The 21,887-nt window shown below is 41.9% G+C and overlaps 1 protein-coding gene across 2 annotated transcripts in view; it reads right to left on the bottom strand.

Annotated features, from left to right (window-relative positions):
- Positions 1-21,887, bottom strand: part of SATB2 (SATB homeobox 2) — a 443,446-nt gene that overhangs the window by 115,131 nt on the left and 306,428 nt on the right. The gene's annotated exons all lie outside the window — the stretch shown is intronic.

Below are 21,887 nucleotides of genomic sequence, written 5' to 3'. Positions count from 1 at the left end.
CTCACCTCCTGTAATGCAAGGAATAGTCAAAAACGAATTTAGTTGACACATCTGTAGGTCAAAAATTCAACCATAAGGCACTGCGCGCCAAGACGGAAACCCGAACTCTTAGCTGCCGAGATATGCATCCTTTACCAGAAAATCTGCAAGGAAATATCAGAAAGTCTATAACTGAAACAGCTAAGTTAAAAGTTGCAATTGTTGTGTGTCACTGTTCCATCCTAAGACACAAAGGAGGAATGCACACCAAGAAAAAAGCAGTAAGGTCCTAATAAAAATGACATAATTTGCATAAATAAAAAGAGAGAAGCGCTCAACCTGGAAACGAACAATAGCATAATAGCTTGTTCTATGGCTAGTTACCACCCAAGAAGCAGCCTCTTTTTGCTCAACATGTGCCTTTCACAGAGAAAAACTTTCCTGAAGCATATCAGTCTGATCCTGACTTCACAGTACAGTCCAGCCCCGAAAGCTGTTGTTAGTTCCTGGTAGAGCGCTTCTCTCTTTTTATGCAAATTATTATGACCCTTGGGAAGTCTCCCTATGGGTGATGGGGGAAACCAGACGTGGACTCCTTGCCCAGTGTGCTTAGAGGAATGTGGCTGCACCTCACTGACGAGGCCCATAGGAGGCCGAAACGATCGTCTGGGGTTGTCATGTTCCTTGTTCAGAGAAGAATTGCCTGGTATTTCGGGGCTGGACTGACCTTACTTGGCAGGATCAGACTGATATACTTCAGGAAAGTTTTCTTCTGTGAAAAGCACACTGGTCTAAAAGAGGCTGCTTCCGGGTGGTAAATCGCCATAGAACAAGCCACTGAGCTGTTGTTCGTTCCTGGTAGAGCGCTTCTCTCTTTTTATGCAAATTATTATGACCCTTGGGAAGTCTCCCTATGGGTGATGGGGGAAACCAGACGTGGACTCCTTGCCCAGTGTGCTTAGAGGAATGTGGCTGCACCTCACTGACGAGGCCCATAGGAGGCCGAAACGATCGTCTGGGGTTGTCATGTTCCTTGTTCAGAGGAGAATTGCCTGGTATTTCGGGGCTGGACTGACCTTACTTGGCAGGATCAGACTGATATACTTCAGGAAAGTTTTCTTCTGTGAAAAGCACACTGGTCTAAAAGAGGCTGCTTCCGGGTGGTAAATCGCCATAGAACAAGCCACTGAGCTGTTGTTCGTTCCTGGTAGAGCGCTTCTCTCTTTTTATGCAAATTATTATGACCCTTGGGAAGTCTCCCTATGGGTGATGGGGGAAACCAGACGTGGACTCCTTGCCCAGTGTGCTTAGAGGAATGTGGCTGCACCTCACTGACGAGGCCCATAGGAGGCCGAAACGATCGTCTGGGGTTGTCATGTTCCTTGTTCAGAGGAGAATTGCCTGGTATTTCGGGGCTGGACTGACCTTACTTGGCAGGATCAGACTGATATACTTCAGGAAAGTTTTCTTCTGTGAAAAGCACACTGGTCTAAAATAGGCTGCTTCCGGGTGGTAAATCGCCATAGAACAAGCCACTGAGCTGTTGTTCGTTCCTGGTAGAGCGCTTCTCTCTTTTTATGCAAATTATTATGACCCTTGGGAAGTCTCCCTATGGGTGATGGGGGAAACCAGACGTGGACTCCTTGCCCAGTGTGCTTAGAGGAATGTGGCTGCACCTCACTGACGAGGCCCATAGGAGGCCGAAACGATCGTCTGGGGTTGTCATGTTCCTTGTTCAGAGGAGAATTGCCTGGTATTTCGGGGCTGGACTGACCTTACTTCGCGGGATCAGACTGATATACTTCAGGAAAGTTTTCTTCTGTGAAAAGCACACTGGTCTAAAAGAGGCTGCTTCCGGGTGGTAAATCGCCATAGAACAAGCCACTGAGCTGTTGTTCGTTCCTGGTAGAGCGCTTCTCTCTTTTTATGCAAATTATTATGACCCTTGGGAAGTCTCCCTATGGGTGATGGGGGAAACCAGACGTGGACTCCTTGCCCAGTGTGCTTAGAGGAATGTGGCTGCACCTCACTGACGAGGCCCATAGGAGGCCGAAACGATCGTCTGGGGTTGTCATGTTCCTTGTTCAGAGGAGAATTGCCTGGTATTTCGGGGCTGGACTGACCTTACTTGGCAGCATCAGACTGATATACTTCAGGAAAGTTTTCTTCTCTGAAAAGCACACTGGTCTAAAAGAGGCTGCTTCCGGGTGGTAAATCGCCATAGAACAAGCCACTGAGCTGTTGTTCGTTCCTGGTAGAGCGCTTCTCTCTTTTTATGCAAATTATTATGACCCTTGGGAAGTCTCCCTATGGGTGATGGGGGAAACCAGACGTGGACTCCTTGCCCAGTGTGCTTAGAGGAATGTGGCTGCACCTCACTGACGAGGCCCATAGGAGGCCGAAACGATCGTCTGGGGTTGTCATGTTCCTTGTTCAGAGGAGAATTGCCTGGTATTTCGGGGCTGGACTGACCTTACTTGGCAGGATCAGACTGATATACTTCAGGAAAGTTTTCTTCTGTGAAAAGCACACTGGTCTAAAAGAGGCTGCTTCCGGGTGGTAAATCGCCATAGAACAAGCCACTGAGCTGTTGTTCGTTCCTGGTAGAGCGCTTCTCTCTTTTTATGCAAATTATTATGACCCTTGGGAAGTCTCCCTATGGGTGATGGGGGAAACCAGACGTGGACTCCTTGCCCAGTGTGCTTAGAGGAATGTGGCTGCACCTCACTGACGAGGCCCATAGGAGGCCGAAACGATCGTCTGGGGTTGTCATGTTCCTTGTTCAGAGGAGAATTGCCTGGTATTTCGGGGCTGGACTGACCTTACTTGGCAGGATCAGACGGATATACTTCAGGAAAGTTTTCTTCTGTGAAAAGCACACTGGTCTAAAAGAGGCTGCTTCCGGGTGGTAAATCGCCATAGAACAAGCCACTGAGCTGTTGTTCGTTCCTGGTAGAGCGCTTCTCTCTTTTTATGCCTAATAAAAATGACCCTGACTGTTATAACTGAGACTATTTACTTATTGTACCAAAGCAAAGTACAGTCGCGTGCGATAGTGCATCACCAGCTTCAGAAATATACGTGCAGAGTTGGGTACCTGCCAATCTTAGGATTTCGTCAAGGTGCCAATAAAAGAGCACTCACTGAACAGAAAGAACTTAATTCTATTTCAATGAAGGGTGCAAAAGGAATTAAATCTTCCCATAGGAAGCGATACTGTTTCTTTAATGAAATACATATGTGTGTATTGGGTACTTGTAAAGCGCAGCAAATCACCCGTAAAGGTCGCAAGGCGCTGCTCATGTTATCTCCGCTTGTGTTATCCATATCACAAAGGAAGGTTAACAAACAAACAGTTGAAAAAAAAATTGTTGCAGACTGAACGCAGAAAAAAAGTTACTTGTCCTTTAAATCTCAAAGTAACCTAATATAGCGTGTTGTTATATCATCCTACAGCACAATGGATAAAAAAAAAACAGTCATAAAACCCTTAATAAAAGGTACATTCTTTTTTTTTTATTATTTGCACTGTCACTTTAAATTGTAAAAATATGACTCATTGCTGTCACGCAGAAAACCAATCCATCTTACAAGCATAGTAATAAAGTAACACCAAAAAAATTACTATGAACATCAAAGGCAACAACTTTGCAAACAACCGCAGAGCACTGCCTGTGTGTCAAAAATTAATTTGGTTACAATCTTATGAAATATTTTTGGATTGGGATGCCCAGAATTACCAGACTCCTGACAATCAAGCTGAGGAGGGAGTAATTAAGTCAGGATGGAGCATACAAAAAACATGTGTCTGTCACTTTAAATTTTAAACAGAAAAAACACACACTTTTTTTCCTTTCCATTTTATTCCGTATCCTGCAGGAAAAAAACCCAATAGGGCAAAAACTAGTGTGAACTGCTAGTTCAAACCCCCTCAGTAGGGTCCCCGTTTAGAGTGGAATAATACCAGAGTCCTCACAGCAACAGGAGAACTAAGGCTATAATCCAACTTATTCTGTCAGTCGGTCAGCTAGCCAACAATAGGGAACAAGTGTCTGCATATTAAGACTCAATGTTGAATTTAAATTAGACTGAAACATGCCATAGCAAGTGACGTCCTAAAGACCGCCCCTCCTGGGCGATGACGTAGCGGACAACTCCCGGGCGGCAAGGAAGACTTAGGTAACCGCCAGAAGTACAAACATAAGCCCTTCTGTAGGCATAGAGTCCCATCTGCACAATAGGTCCCTCCCGCCGTCATGCCAGAGAATAATGACCTGCCGGGAACTAAAAACAAAAAGGGCGCAAAAGGACAAAGCGTCCCTGAGGACCGCCTTCGTGGGCGTATACAGAGTCTTATACACACATCTCCCGGTCGCCATCTTAACCGGGAGATGTGCAAAAATGTTAAATAATGTTAAAAAAATGTCCCCATAAGCACCGCATAACCGCTGATACCCCTCCATAATCTAGGGAGAAAGCGGCCATCAAACACAGTATCACCCGGTCAACATTGCTCATATGCAAACGCCGGGCAAAATTTTACAAGGGGAACCCTGATCTAAAGCCTAGCTTTAACAAGGGGAACCCTAAATTAAAAACATAGCTGTCTAGCCTCATCTCCCAGGAAGGAGAAAGCACATACCAGAATAAGGAGCCCTTCACTCTAAGGGCTGTTATACACATGAGAGAGACCAATGTGTTCTGAGCCCAATCTTCAGTAGCTTCTATGCCCAGGAAATAAAAATGGCACTTACCTCCAACTGCCGACAGCAAAGGCAGCTCTCAGGCATGTGAAGTCCTACTGCTCACATGGACCTGAGGCTAAAAAAGGAAAAACACTGAGTAAGATCTCTCAGATTTTTCCCCTAAAAGGGCAGCATACAATCTATGGGAGGCGCAGTGAGAATAATGTCCCACAAGTTCCCAAAGCTTTGAAGCCACCAAATGCTTCTCTTTTTGCATTGAAGAGATTGAATGGTCTAGGCTAAACCTTAAACAAAGTAGTACACTGTGGCACCACTTTAAAAATAATAAACTCTTGATTGAATAAAACTATAACTAACACCTCACTCTGCCTCTTCCTATCACTAACACAGGCAAATAGAATGACTGGAGGGGGAGGGAAGGGAGGGGCTATATATGCAGCTCTGCTGTGGAGCTCTTTGCCTCCTCCTGCTGACCAGGAGGCAATATCCCATAAGTAAGGATGAAATCCGTGGACTCATCATATATCTGTAAAAGAAAAGGCAAGCTGAGCATTGGGAGAAAATAAATAATTAATGCACTATGACGTGTATTTAGATCTTTAGTAAAAAATAATTGAAAGTAAATTTATTGCATTTGTGGTAAAGTGGTCTTAATGGGAAAGTACACCAATTTTCATATAACTACATGTTATAGACACTACTATAAAGAAGAATATGCACAGATAATGATCTAAAAATTCAGTATAAAACCTTTTAAATACTCCCACCTTCCTTGCATATGAAAAGATTACAAAAACAATAGCAGCAGGAATCTGTAGACCTGGGTCTACATCTGATAATTTGGGGCTTGGTTAGGAGTCTGAAAATAAGCCCAATGTTTTTAAAAACTAAACAAAACTATACATGGTTACAACAACACTCCCAGATGGGATATACAAATGGATCATCTACAAAACATTTATGCAAAGAAAAATCTAGTGTACAATGTCCCTTTAAGTTTACTAAACATTGGGGATAATTCTGTATAACCAGTATGGATATTTTTACCCAGCTCTGTCAAATCTTTAGCACTGATTTTTGGGAGAAATAAAATCATCCATCATAGCGGAGGAGTTTGATGTTAGCAGACTATACAGCCCTAATACCTAGATGATGTGTATAACTTGATGATGAATACACTGCCAAAATCAATATTGTTTGCTTTTTCCTATGGGAAAACTGAATTTAACCATAATACAAACCTTATAAATATTTAGCAAATAAAGACTAGAAAGGATAGAGTAACTATAATGTGTATACACATATATATTTTGATATATATATATATATATACAGTAGAAAAAATAACTCATTGTGTAGTTCATTAACAAATCTAGACAGGCCCAGAGGCTTGTTTTCCCACAGAAAACCTCTGAATTACATTGTTTCCAATGCAGCAAAGGATTCTGGGTAAGATATGCTAATTAAGTACACAATGACACACCTTTTCACTTCAGTCTGCTTTTCAGCAGGTTCCCTTTACGCCAAAGTATCGCTGTTCACCCAGCTTATAAACTTAGCTAGGGTTAGTGCAGTGATTCATAACCATCCCAGGACAGACTGTTTCGTGGTTTTTGCCACTCATCAGCTGGGAGAAGGTTAGAATCACTGCTGAGTGAAGTTGATTCCAGGCAGAATACAACAACATTTTAAATTAGGGGGAGATAAAAGGCGAGTTTAAAATCCTCCACTACGCACAAAATATAGAATAAATAACTCATTGTGTAGTTCATTAACAAATCTAGACAGGCCCAGAGGCTTGTTTTCCCACAGAAAACCTCTGAATTACATTGTTTCCAATGCAGCAAAAGATTCTGGGTAAGATATGCAAATTAAGTACACAATGACACACCTTTTTACTTCAGTCTGCTTTTCAGCAGGTTCCCTTTACGCCAAAGTATCGCTGTTCACACAGCTTATAAACTTAGCTAGGGTTAGTGCAGTGATTCATACCATCCCAGGACAGACTGTTTCGTGGTTTTTGCCACTCATCAGCTGGGAGAAGGTTAGAATCACTGCTGGGTGAAGTTGATTCCAGGCAGAATACAACAACATTTTAAATTAGGGGGAGATAAAAGGCGAGTTTAAAATCCTCCACTACGCACAAAATATAGAAAAAATAACTCATTGTGTAGTTCATTAACAAATCTAGACAGGCCCAGAGGCTTGTTTTCCCACAGAAAACCTCTGAATTACATTGTTTCCAATGCAGCAAAGAATTCTGGGTAAGATATGCAAATTAAGTACACAATGACACACCTTTTTACTTCAGTCTGCTTTTCAGCAGGTTTCCTTTACGCCAAAGTATCGCTGTTCACACAGCTTATAAACTTAGCTAGGGTTAGTGCAGTGATTCATAACCATCCCAGGACAGACTGTTTCGTGGTTTTTGCCACTCATCAGCTGGGAGAAGGTTAGAATCACTGCTGGGTGAAGTTGATTGCAGGCAGAATACAACAACATTTTAAATTAGGGGGAGATAAAAGGGAACCTGCTGAAAAGCAGACTGAAGTAAAAAGGTGTGTCATTGTGTACTTAATTTGCATATCTTACCCAGAATCCTTTGCTGCATTGGAAACAATGTAATTCAGAGGTTTTCTGTGGGAAAACAAGCCTCTGGGCCTGTCTAGATTTGTTAATGAACTACACAATGAGTTATTTTTTCTATATTTTGTGCGTAGTGGAGGATTTTAAACTCGCCTTTTATCTCCCCCTAATTTAAAATGTTGTTGTATTCTGCCTGGAATCAACTTCACCCAGCAGTGATTCTAACTTCAGAGGTTTTCTGTGGGAAAACAAGCCTCTGGGCCTGAACTACACAATGAGTTATTTTTTCTATATTTTGTGCGTAGTGGAGGATTTTAAACTCGCCTTTTATCTCCCCTAATTTAAAATGTTGTTATATATATATATATATATATATATATATATATATATATATATATATATATATATATATATAACAGAATTTATGTTTACCTGATAAATTGCTTTCTCCAACGGTGTGTCCGGTCCACGGCGTCATCCTTACTTGTGGGATATTCTCTTCCCCAACAGGAAATGGCAAAGAGCCCAGCAAAGCTGGTCACATGATCCCTCCTAGGCTCCGCCTTCCCCAGTCATTCGACCGACGTAAAGGAGGAATATTTGCATAGGAGAAATCATATGATACCGTGGTGACTGTAGTTAAAGAAAATAAATCATCAGACCTGATTAAAAAACCAGGGCGGGCCGTGGACCGGACAACCGTTGGAGAAAGCAATTTATCAGGTAAACATAAATTCTGTTTTCTCCAACATAGGTGTGTCCGGTCCACGGCGTCATCCTTACTTGTGGGAACCAATACCAAAGCTTTAGGACACGGATGATGGGAGGGAGCAAATCAGGTCACCTAGATGGAAGGCACCACGGTTTGCAAAACCTTTCTCCCAAAAATAGCCTCAGAAGAAGCAAAAGTATCAAATTTGTAAAATTTGGTAAAAGTGTGCAGTGAACCAAGTCGCTGCCTTACATATCTGATCAACAGAAGCCTCGTTCTCAAAGGCCCATGTGGAAGCCACGGCCCTAGTGGAATGAGCTGTGATTCTTTCAGGAGGCTGCCGTCCGGCAGTCTCATAAGCCAATCTGATGATGCTTTTAAGCCAAAAAGATAGAGAGGTAGAAGTTGCTTTTTGACCTCTCCTTTTACCAGAATAAACAACAAACAAGGAAGATGTTTGTCTGAAATCCTTTGTAGCATCTAAATAGAATTTTAGAGCACGGACAACGTCCAAATTGTGTAACAAACGTTCCTTCTATGAAACTGGATTCGGACACAAAGAAGGTACAACTATCTCCTGGTTAATATTTTTGTTGGAAACAACCTTCGGAAGAAAACCAGGCTCAGTACGTAAAAACCACCTTATCTGCATGGACCAGATAGGGCGGAGAACACTGCAGAGCAGATAACTCAGAAACTCTTCTAGCGGAAGAAATTGCAACCTAAAACAAAACTTTCCAAGATAATAACTTAATATCTATGGAATGTAAGGGTTCAAACGGAACCCCTTGAAGAACTGAAAGAACTAGATTAAGACTCCAGAGCCTGAACAAACGCTTAAACGTCTGGCACAGCTGCCAGCCTTTTGTGAAGTAAAACAGATAAAGCAGAGATCTGTCCCTTCAGAGAACTCGCAGAAAATCCTTTCTCCAAACCTTCTTGTAGAAAGGAAAGAATCTTAGGAATTTTTATCTTGTTCCATGGGAATCCTTTAGATTCACACCAACAGATATATTTTTTCCATATATTATGGTAAATTTTTCTAGTTACAGGCTTTCTAGCCTGAATAAGAGTATCTATTACAGAATCTGAAAACCCACGCTTTGATAAAATCAAGCGTTCAAACTCCAAGCAGACAGTTGGAGGAAAACCAGATTCGGATGTTCGAATGGACCCTGAATAAGAAGGTCCTGTCTCAAAGGTAGCTTCCATGGTGGAGCCGATGACACATTCACCAGGTCTGCATACCAAGTCCTGCGTGGCCACACAGGAACTATCAAGGTCACCGAAGCCCTCTCCAGATTGAACCTGGCTACCAGCCTGGGAATGAGAGGAAACGGTGGGAATACATAAGCTAGGTTGAAGATCCAAGGTGCTACTATTGTATCCAATAGAGTCGCCTTGGGATCCCTGGATTTGGACCCGTAACAAGGGACCATGAAGTTCTGACGAGAGGCCATCAGAACCAAGTCTGGAATGCCCCATAATTGAGTTATTCGGGCAAAGATTTCCAGATGGAGTTCCCACTCCCCGGATGCTCCTCCATCGCCAGGGAACTCCTTGTTACCCCCTGATGGTTGATATATGTAACAGTCGTCATGATGACTGATTGAAACCTTATGAATTTGGCCTTTGCTAGTCGAGGCCAAGCCTTGAGAGCATTGAATATCGCTCTCAGTTCCATTATGTTTATCGGGAGAAGAGAGTCTTCCCGAAACCATAGACCCTGAGTTTTCAGGGGTTCCCAGACCGCGCCCCAGCCCACCAGACTGGCGTCGGTCATGACAATGACCTATTCTGGTCTGCGGAAGCTCATTCCCTGTGACAGGTTGTCCAGGGTCAGCCACCAACGGAGTGAATCTCTGGTTATTTGATCTACTTGTATCGTCGGAGACAAGTCTGTATAATCCCCATTCCACTGTCTGAGCATGCCCAGGTGCAATGGTCTTAGATGAATTCGTGCAAAAGGAACTATGTCCATTGCCGCAACCATCAACCCTATTACTTCCATGGACTGCGCTATGGAAGGAAGAAGAACAGAATGAAGTACCTGACAAGAGCTTAGAAGTTTTGATTTTCTGGCCTCTGTCAGAAAAACCTTCATTTCTAAGGAAACTATTATTGTTCCCAAGAAGGGAACTCTTGTTGACGGGGACAGAGAACTTTTTTCTATGTTCACTTTCCACCTGTGAGATCTGAGAAAGGCTAGGACAATGTCCGTATGAGCCCTTGCTTTTGACAGAGACGACACTTGAATCAGGATGTCGTCCAAGTAAGGTACTACTGCAATGCCCCTTGGTCTTAGCACCGCTAGAAGGGACCCTCGTACCCTTGTGAAAATCCTTGGAGCAGTGGCTAATCCGAATGGAAGTGCCACAGGTAATGCTTGTCCAGAAAGGCGAACCCTAGGAACCGAAAATGGTCCTTGTGGATAGGAATACGTAGGTACGCATCCTTTAAGTCCACCGTGGTCATGAATTGACCTTCCTGGATGGTAGGAAGGATCGTTCGAATGGTTTCCATTTTGAATGATGAAACCCTTAGAAACTTGTTTAGAATCTTGAGATCTAAAATAGGTCTGAATGTTCCCTCTTTTTTGGGAATTATGAACAGGTTGGAGTAAAAACCCATCCCTTGTTCTCCTAATGGAACAGGATGAATCACTCCCATGCTTAACAGGTCTTCTACACAGTGTAAGAATGTCTGTTTGAAGATAATTGAGACCCGTGGAACCTTCCCCGGGGGTAGTTCCCTGAATTCCAGGAGATAACCTTGAGAAACTCTTTCTAGCGCCCAAGGATCCTGAACATCTCTTGCCCCAGCCTGAGCAAAGAGAGAAAGTCTGCCCCCCACCAGATCCTTCCCAGATCGGGGGCCAACACTTCATGCTGTTTTGGTAGCAGTGGCAGGTGACTTGGCCTGCTTACCCTTGTTCCAGCCTTGCATCGGCCTCCAGGCTGGCTTGGTTTGAGAAGTATTACCCTCTTGCTTAGAGGGTGTAGAATTTGAGGCTGGTCAGTTTCTGCGAAAGGGACGAAAATTTGGCTTCTTTTTAGCCTTAAAAGACCTATCCAGAGGAAGGGCGTGGCCCTTTCCCCCAGTGATGTCTGAAATAATCTCTTTCAAGTCAGGGCCAAACAGTGTTTTACCCTTGAAAGGGATGTTAAGCAAAAGCGCTCTGCGCGCCATGATAGCAAACCCTGAATTATTCGCCGCTAATCTAGCTAATTGCAAAGCGGCATCTAAAATAAAAAAGAGTTAGCCAATTTAAGAGCTTGAACTCTGTCCAAAACCTCCTCGTACGAAGATTCTTTATTGAGCGACTTTTCTAGTTCTTCGAACCAGAAACACGCAGCTGTAGTGACAGGAACAATGCATGAAATTGGTTGTAGAAGGTAACCTTGCTGAACAAACATCTTTTTAAGCAAACCCTCTAACCTTTAATCCATAGGATCTTGAAAGCACAACTATCTTCTATAGGAATAGAAGTGCGTTTGTTTAGAGTAGAAACCGCCCCCTCGACCTTGGGGACTGTATGCTATAAGTCCTTTCTGGGGTCGACTATAGGAACTAATTTCTTAAATATAGGGGGAGGACAAAAGGTATGCCGGGCCTTTCCCACTCCTTATTTACTATGTCCGCCACCCGCTTGGGTATAGGAAAAACATCGGGGGGCACCGGAACCTCTAGGAACTTGTCCATCTTACCTAATTTCTCTGGAATGACCAAATTGTCACAATCATCCAGAGTAGATAATACCTCCTTAAGTAGTGCGTGGAGATGTTGAAATTTAAATTTAAAAGTTACAATATCAGGTTCTGCTTGTTGAGAAATTTTCCCTGAATCTGAAATTTCTCCCTCAGACAAAACCTCCTCCTGGCCCCTTCAGATAGGTGTGAGGGTATGTCAGAACAGATATCATCAGCGTCCTCTTGCTCTTCAGTGTTTAAAACAGAGCAATCACGCTTTCTCTGATAAGTAGGCATTTTGGAAAAAAAAATGCATGCAATAGAATTATCCATTACAGCCATTAATTGTTGTATGGTAATAAGTATTGGCGCACTAGATGTACTAGGGGCCTCTTGTGTGGGCAAAACTGGTGTAGACACAGAAGGGGATGATGCAGTACCATGCTTACTCCCCTCATTAGAGGAATCATCTTGGGCAATATCATATCTATGGCATTATTATCCCTACTTTGTTTGGACATTATGACACAAATATATCACATATATTTAAATGGGGAGACACATTGGCTTTCATACATATAGAACATCGTTATCTGATGGTTCAGACATGTTAAACAGGCTTAAACTTGTCAACAAAGCACAAAAAACGTTTTACAATAAAACCGTTACTGTCCCTTTAAATTTCAAACTGAACACACTTTATTACTGAATATGTGAAAAAGTATGAAGGAATTGTTCAAATTTCACCAAAATTTCACCACAGTAACTTAAAGCCTTAAAAGTATTGCACACCAAATTTGAAAGCTTTAACCCTTGAAATAACGGAACCGGAGCCGTTTTTACGTTTAACCCCTATACAGTCCCAGGTATCTGCTTTGCTGAGACCCAACCAAGCCCAGAGGGGAATACGATACCAAATGATGCCTTCTATAAGCTTTTTCAGTGGTTCTTAGCTCCTCACACATGCATCTGCATGCCATGCTTTCCAAAAACAACTGCGCATTAGAGGCGCGAAAATGAGGCTCTGTCTATGACTAGAAAAGGCCCCCAGTGAAAAAGGTGTCCAATACAGTGCCTGCCGTTTTTATTAAAACAATCCCCAAGATTTAACAACTATTAAAAGTAATAATCTGCCAAATATACTTAGTAAAGTAATCGTTTTAGCCCAGAAAAATGTCTACCAGTTTTTTAAGCCCTAATGAAGCCCTTTATTCTTTTACTTAAACTAAGAAAATGGCTTACCGGTTCCCATAGGGAAAATGACAGCTTCCACCATTACAGAGTCTTGTTAGAAATGTGTCATACCTCAAGCAGCAAAAGTCTGCTCCCTGTTTCCCCCAACTGAAGTTAATTCCTCTCAACAGTCATGTGTGGAAACAGCCATCGATTTTAGTAACGGTTGCTAAAATCATTTTCCTCTTACAAACAGAAATCTTCATCTCTTTCCTGTTTCAGAGTAAATAGTACATACCAGCACTATTTTAAAATAACAAACTCTTGATTGAAGAATAAAAACTACATTTAAACACCAAAAAACTCTAAGCCATCTCCGTGGAGATGTTGCCTGTACAACGGCAAAGAGAATGACTGGGGAAGGCGGAGCCTAGGAGGGATCATGTGACCAGCTTTGCTGGGCTCTTTGCCATTTCCTGTTGGGGAAGAGAATATCCCCAACAGGAATTGACCTTCCTGGATGGTAGGAAGGATCGTTCGAATGGTTTCCATTTTGAATGATGAAACCCTTAGAAACTTGTTTAGAATCTTGAGATCTAAAATAGGTCTGAATGTTCCCTCTTTTTTGGGAATTATGAACAGGTTGGAGTAAAAACCCATCCCTTGTTCTCCTAATGGAACAGGATGAATCACTCCCATGCTTAACAGGTCTTCTACACAGTGTAAGAATGTCTGTTTGAAGATAATTGAGACCCGTGGAACCTTCCCCTTGGGGGTAGTTCCCTGAATTCCAGGAGATAACCTTGAGAAACTATTTCTAGCGCCCAAGGATCCTGAACATCTCTTGCCCCAGCCTGAGCAAAGAGAGAAAGTCTGCCCCCCACCAGATCCTTCCCAGATCGGGGGCCAACACTTCATGCTGTTTTGGTAGCAGTGGCAGGTGACTTGGCCTGCTTACCCTTGTTCCAGCCTTGCATCGGCCTCCAGGCTGGCTTGGTTTGAGAAGTATTACCCTCTTGCTTAGAGGGTGTAGAATTTGAGGCTGGTCAGTTTCTGCGAAAGGGACGAAAATTTGGCTTCTTTTTAGCCTTAAAAGACCTATCCAGAGGAAGGGCGTGGCCCTTTCCCCCAGTGATGTCTGAAATAATCTCTTTCAAGTCAGGGCCAAACAGTGTTTTACCCTTGAAAGGGATGTTAAGCAAAAGCGCTCTGCGCGCCACGATAGCAAACCCTGAATTATTCGCCGCTAATCTAGCTAATTGCAAAGCGGCATCTAAAATAAAAAAGAGTTAGCCAATTTAAGAGCTTGAACTCTGTCCAAAACCTCCTCGTACGAAGATTCTTTATTGAGCGACTTTTCTAGTTCTTCGAACCAGAAACACGCAGCTGTAGTGACAGGAACAATGCATGAAATTGGTTGTAGAAGGTAACCTTGCTGAACAAACATCTTTTTAAGCAAACCCTCTAACCTTTAATCCATAGGATCTTGAAAGCACAACTATCTTCTATAGGAATAGAAGTGCGTTTGTTTAGAGTAGAAACCGCCCCCTCGACCTTGGGGACTGTATGCTATAAGTCCTTTCTGGGGTCGACTATAGGAACTAATTTCTTAAATATAGGGGGAGGACAAAAGGTATGCCGGGCCTTTCCCACTCCTTATTTACTATGTCCGCCACCCGCTTGGGTATAGGAAAAACATCGGGGGGCACCGGAACCTCTAGGAACTTGTCCATCTTACCTAATTTCTCTGGAATGACCAAATTGTCACAATCATCCAGAGTAGATAATACCTCCTTAAGTAGTGCGTGGAGATGTTGAAATTTAAATTTAAAAGTTACAATATCAGGTTCTGCTTGTTGAGAAATTTTCCCTGAATCTGAAATTTCTCCCTCAGACAAAACCTCCCTCCTGGCCCCTTCAGATAGGTGTGAGGGTATGTCAGAACAGATATCATCAGCGTCCTCTTGCTCTTCAGTGTTTAAAACAGAGCAATCACGCTTTCTCTGATAAGTAGGCATTTTGGAAAAAAAATGCATGCAATAGAATTATCCATTACAGCCATTAATTGTTGTATGGTAATAAGTATTGGCGCACTAGATGTACTAGGGGCCTCTTGTGTGGGCAAAACTGGTGTAGACACAGAAGGGGATGATGCAGTACCATGCTTACTCCCCTCATTAGAGGAATCATCTTGGGCAATATCATATCTATGGCATTATTATCCCTACTTTGTTTGGACATTATGACACAAATATATCACATATATTTAAATGGGGAGACACATTGGCTTTCATACATATAGAACATCGTTATCTGATGGTTCAGACATGTTAAACAGGCTTAAACTTGTCAACAAAGCACAAAAAACGTTTTACAATAAAACCGTTACTGTCCCTTTAAATTTCAAACTGAACACACTTTATTACTGAATATGTGAAAAAGTATGAAGGAATTGTTCAAATTTCACCAAAATTTCACCACAGTAACTTAAAGCCTTAAAAGTATTGCACACCAAATTTGAAAGCTTTAACCCTTGAAATAACGGAACCGGAGCCGTTTTTACGTTTAACCCCTATACAGTCCCAGGTATCTGCTTTGCTGAGACCCAACCAAGCCCAGAGGGGAATACGATACCAAATGATGCCTTCTATAAGCTTTTTCAGTGGTTCTTAGCTCCTCACACATGCATCTGCATGCCATGCTTTCCAAAAACAACTGCGCATTAGAGGCGCGAAAATGAGGCTCTGTCTATGACTAGAAAAGGCCCCCAGTGAAAAAGGTGTCCAATACAGTGCCTGCCGTTTTTATTAAAACAATCCCCAAGATTTAACAACTATTAAAAGTAATAATCTGCCAAATATACTTAGTAAAGTAATCGTTTTAGCCCAGAAAAATGTCTACCAGTTTTTTAAGCCCTAATGAAGCCCTTTATTCTTTTACTTAAACTAAGAAAATGGCTTACCGGTTCCCATAGGGAAAATGACAGCTTCCAGCATTACAGAGTCTTGTTAGAAATGTGTCATACCTCAAGCAGCAAAAGTCTGCTCCCTGTTTCCCCCAACTGAAGTTAATTCCTCTCAACAGTCATGTGTGGAAACAGCCATCGATTTTAGTAACGGTTGCTAAAATCATTTTCCTCTTACAAACAGAAATCTTCATCTCTTTCCTGTTTCAGAGTAAATAGTACATACCAGCACTATTTTAAAATAACAAACTCTTGATTGAAGAATAAAAACTACATTTAAACACCAAAAAACTCTAAGCCATCTCCGTGGAGATGTTGCCTGTACAACGGCAAAGAGAATGACTGGGGAAGGCGGAGCCTAGGAGGGATCATGTGACCAGCTTTGCTGGGCTCTTTGCCATTTCCTGTTGGGGAAGAGAATATCCCACAAGTAAGGATGACGCCGTGGACCGGACACACCTATGTTGGAGAAATATATATATATATATATTAATTAGGGCTGCAACTAACGATTATTTTCATAATCGATTAATCAGACGATTATTTTTTCGATTAATCGACTAATCGGATAAAAAGAGAATCAATAATAGTTTTCTATGTTTTAAATAAAATCCATGTAATCCATGTAATCCATGTAATGAGTGTTACAAATATGAACTTCAGACTAAAACTTTACATTAACACAACTGTTTCTTCAATTTTTAAGCAGCAGACCACAGTTTTATAATTAAACAAAAACAAAAACTGTTTGAAAAGAGGTAGAACTATAAAGAGTTAGACTATCACTGTTAATAACATTCTGTTATTCGCTCTTTCAGAAACTTTGCATTGAAATGCAAAAATCTCAGCATGTCCACATGCTTCTGGCTAAGGCTGGTTCTCTGTTTGCAGCTATATTTCCTGCAGCAGAGACGAGGCACTCAGATGGCGTTGAGGTTCTTGAGATGCATAAGTAGTGTTTTACCATTTTCACCAAAGTGGGATATTTATCTTTGTTCGCTCTTCACCAATGCTAAGTGTTTTCTACCTTGGCTAGGGGCCTCTCAATAAAGTAACCCTTGACTTCATTCTAACATAAAAATATCTTGAATATCTTGAATATCTATATGCAATGGTAAATAGGTTAGGTTAGGGGAAATATCTAGTCCGCTCTAAAAATAACGAATATATACATGTAAAGGTTGAATCTGGTACATATTATCACAATTTATTAAAAATATAAAAAAACAATAAAAAACTAAATCAAAAGCGCTAAGGACTGTATTTCAATAACAGGACAGAGCCTTACACATTTATTTATACAGTACATATAATCAGCAATAGCAAGCAATAATAATTGTGCAAACAGATAATAGTGCACATCAATTTAAATAACTCACATCAATCTAGGGTAGGGTTGCCACCTCAGCCATGTTTTCCTGGACACTTATGAGTTACACATGCTGCAGGGAGGAACATGTATTGTGTTTCTGGACAGCACTATTTATATTCCTCCCTGCATACCCTGCAGCATGTGTAACTTATAAGTGTTCTGTATTTCAAGGGACGGGTGGCAACCCTAATCTAGGGGCAAGGTGTAAACAACAAGCTTGGCACTATATCATGAAAAGCATAGTTTCAAATCATCAGATTTAATATAAACAATCCAAATGATGACTATTATATCTGGGTTGCACATAAGCCAGGGGTAGTTGTAAACTTATATTGTCCTGAAAAAGTGAAAAGTAGACGTCTGTAGACGTCCTTTAGGCTAAGGACATAACCATAAAACACAATACCATATGCAGGAGTTCATTGGAGTGAAGCAGCTGGTGTTGTGCACAGACCAACTAATTGCAAACCAACTAATCGATTATGAGATTCGTTGACAACTATTTTCATAATCGATTATTATCGATTATGACGATTAGTTGTTGCAGCTCTAATATATATATATATATATATTGCTCTCTGTCTTGGGCAATGTCTACTTTCATTTTTCATAATACAGTATAATATAAATAGATAATATGTACTGAATCTTTTATATTATATATTTCCTCAATGTGTGTATTATTTTTTTTGCACTGTGGTAAATAATGGGTGATCATTTACAGTGATAACAAAAAATGCATAGCTAAAAAAGAAAATTTATGCTTACTTGATAGATTTATTTCTTTTTGACATGATGAGTCCACGGATCATCATAATTACTAATGGAATATTCACCTCCTGGTCAGCAGGAGGAGGCAAAGAGCACCACAGCAGAGCTGTTAAATAGCTCCTACCTTCCCTCCCACGCCAGTCATTCGACCAAAGTTAGGAAGAGAAAGGAAAAGCCAAGGTGCAGAGGTGTCTTAAGTTTACAATAACCCACAACCTGTCTAAAAGAACAGGGCAGGCCGTGGACTCATTGTGTCAAAAAATAAATAAATTTATCTTTTTTAAGACACAATGAGTCCATGGATCATCATAATTACTAATGGGATTCAATACCCAAGCTAGAGTACACAGATGATACGGGAGGGACAAGACAGGTAACCTAAACGGAAGGCACCACTGCTTGAAGAACCTTTCTCCCAAAAGCGGCCTCAGCCGAAACAAAAGTATCAAATTTAAAGAACTTTGAAGAAAAAAAATGTGAAGAGAGGACCAAGTTGCAGCCTTGCGAATCTGTTCCACAGAAGCTTCCTTCGTGAATGCCCATGAGGAAGCAACAACCCTCATGGAATGAGCCGTAACTCTCTCTGGAGGCTGCGGTCCAGCAGTCTCATATGTAATGGTACTCATTTAATCGACCTTGGAAGGATGAAGGGCTGAGTCCGCCCAGCCGGGACCGTTGGACAGGCTTTTGTAGTCAGGGCATTTTACCAACTGAGCTACCTCACTGGATATACTCTTCAGTCAAAAAGAAAGAGAAGTAGCCGTAGCTTTCTGTCCCTTACGTTTTCCTGAGAAAACCACAAAGAAAAGACTGACGAAAATCCTTAGACGCCTGCAGGAGAAAACTTTAAGGCACGGACCACATCCAGATTGAACAGTTCGTTCCTTCTGAGAAGAAGAATTTGGACACAAGGAAGGAACAACAATCTCCTGATTAATGTTCCAATCAGAAGTAACCATAGGAAGAAATCCTAATGTAGTACATAAAACTACCTTATCTGAATGGAAAATAAGGTAAGGAGACTCATACTGCGATGCCGAGAGCTCTGACACTACAAGCATAGGAAATAGCAACAAGAAATAAAACTTTCCAAGATAACAACTTAATATCTAAGGAATGCATAGGCTCAAACTGAGCTCCTTGAAGAAGTTTAAGAACTAAATTCAGACTACCTGGAGGAGTACCTGGTTTGAACACAGGCCTGATCCTGACCAAAGGCCTGACAAAATGATTGTACATCCGGAACATCCGCCAGACGTTTGTGTAACAAAAAAGGTAATGCCGAGATTTGACCCTTTAGGGAACTAGTCGATAAGTTTTTCTCCAAACCTTCTTGGAGAAAAGACAAAATCATAGGAATCCTAACTACACGAGTAGCCCTTGATTTCACACCCAAGAGAAAATTATGCCATATCTTATGGAAAATCTTTCTAGTTACAGGCTTGCTAGCCTGAATAATGGTCTCTATGACCGAGTCAGAAAACCCCCGCTTAGACAAAATTAAGCATTCAATCTCCAAGCAGTAAGCTTCAGAGAAACTAGATTTGGGTGAAAGAAAGAGACTTGAATTAGAAGGTCCTTCTTCAACGGAAGTCTCCAAGGTGGCAGCGATGACATGTCCACCAAATCTACATACCAAATCCTAAGACGCCAAGCCAGAACAAAGAAAATCACTGACACTATCTCCTGTTTGATTCGAGCAATGACCCGAGGAAGAAGCGCAAACAGAGGAAAAAAGGTATGCTAGACTAAAAGGTCTAAGGAACTGCCAGAGCATCTATCAGTTCCGCCAGGGAGTCCCTGGACCTCGACCCGTATCTCGTGTGCTTGGTATTCTGTCGAGACGCCATGAGATCTAACTCTGGCTGACCCCATTGGAAAATCAGGCTTGAGAACACACTTCCGGAAGGAGTTCCCACTCCCCCAGATGAAAGGTCTGTCTGCTCAGAAAGTCGGCCTCCCAAACCCCTGGGATGTGGATCGCCGACAGATAGCAATAATAGGCCTCCACCCACTGAAATATCTTGGCTACCTCGGTCATCGCTAAGGAACTCCTCGTTCCTCTCTGACTGATGTAAGCCAAGTTATGTTGTCCAACTGAAAGCTGATAAACTGGACCGAGGCTAACTGAGGCCAGGCCAGAAGAGCATTGAAGATCAATCTCAGTTCCAGGATGTTTATAGGAAGAACAGACCCTGACTGAGTCCAAACTCCCTGAGCCTGTCTGGAAACCAGACAGCTCCCTACCCTAGAAGGCTAGCGTCCGATGTCACAATCACCCAAGACGGTCTGCAAAAGCAGGATCCTTGGGAGAGATGATTCAAAGACAACCATCGTTGAAGCGAGTCCCTCTTCTCCTGCTCCAGGGTTATTCGAGGAGACAAGTCCGCATAATCTCCGTTCCATTGCCTGAGCATGCTTAACTGCCGAGGACTGAGGTGGAACCGAGCTCTAATTTCCTGACTTCTGTCAGAAAAATCTTTATAGATATGGAATCTATCATGGTTCCTATGAAAGTCACCCTTGTATTTGGGACTAAGGAACTCCATTGCAAATTTACCTTTAGAGTTCTCAGAAAAGATAACACCATGTCGGTATGGGATCTTACTTGTTGAAAAGATGGCGCCTGGACTAGAATATCGTCCAGATAAGATGCCACCCCAATGCCCCGTGGCCTTAGTAGCACCAGTGGAGACCCCAGAACCTTTGTGAAGATTCTGGGAGCCATGGCCAGACCAAAAGGAAGAGCCATGAACTAGAAGTGTTTGTCTAGAAAGGCAAACCTAATGAACTTGTTATGATCCCTGTGGATAGGAACATGTAGATATGTGTCCTCGAAATCCACTGTTGTCATAAATTGACCTTCCTGGATCAGAGGAAGAATGTTACAATAGTTTCCATCTTGAATGACGGAACCCTGAGAAATTTGCTTAGACTCTTGAGGTCTAAAAGTGGTCTGAAGGTTCCCTCCTTTTTGGGAACCACAAACAGATAATGATCACAAAACCAAACATGATTGAGGAGAACCTGCCCCCTTACGGGTCGGGTGCACGCCCCTCATGTTGAGTCAGCAGCAAGACTCTTAAACTGATTTCCCCTATTCTAAGTCAGATAGGATCTCCGTAGGTGGTAGGAGGAATAAAAGATTTTCCCTGGAAATCTCGAGAGAAACCTTTACACTATACTACATTAAAGGAGCCTACTTATTAAAGGCCCTTCTCCTATTCCTGTGAGAGGGGTGTCTGTCCCTAAAGAGTATCGCCACACTGGAAACAGAAGTCACACCAACCGCAGGTTGACAATGTAGACCCTCTAACTATTAATCATAAGGTCCTTCATCTGCATAGAGTCTTGAAGGAACTACTATTCTTTATGTTAAAAGACTCTAAACCAACATGGAGATTCCCATTTCCCTTGGTTATCTCCTTCATTCTAAGAGTAGGAGAAAAAAAGGAAAACCCTATAGCCCTATCTGGTAGAGGAATACTTCCACCATTAAGGGTCCATCATAATATTAGAATAACCTACTGGTGTTGGAGGCACCCAGAGTAGCTAAAACCTCCTCAAGGAGCTCTGGATCAGATAAAGGTATTTACCTCATCCGAGACTGCAAATTCCTTGTCCAGTGTTACCGAAATATCTTCCTCCTTAGTTTCAGGGAAGAAACATTCAAAATAACCACAACTGAGTCAATCACACTATTCTGAGTGAATAAAACCTCATGCACATTTTAATCCAACAATGTATTAAAAACAGGGCAACTCCATGTGGGCTATAAATTGTTTGGAACACCTTAGGAGAAATTTGTTGTATATGTGACCATTGTCACTAGGCTCTTAAGCAGTATGCGCCTAGAAGAAATAGGTTTAGAACAAGTCTATCCTTATCTTAAAGACTTCTCAATAAATGAGAAATAGAAGTGGATTGGTAGAAC

The sequence above is a fragment of the Bombina bombina genome, chromosome 1, assembly GCF_027579735.1.
Source record: "Bombina bombina isolate aBomBom1 chromosome 1, aBomBom1.pri, whole genome shotgun sequence".
Taxonomy (NCBI): Eukaryota; Metazoa; Chordata; class Amphibia; order Anura; family Bombinatoridae; genus Bombina; species Bombina bombina.
Note: the sequence above shows the minus strand (reverse complement) of the source record. Positions and strands in the feature narration are given on the sequence as shown.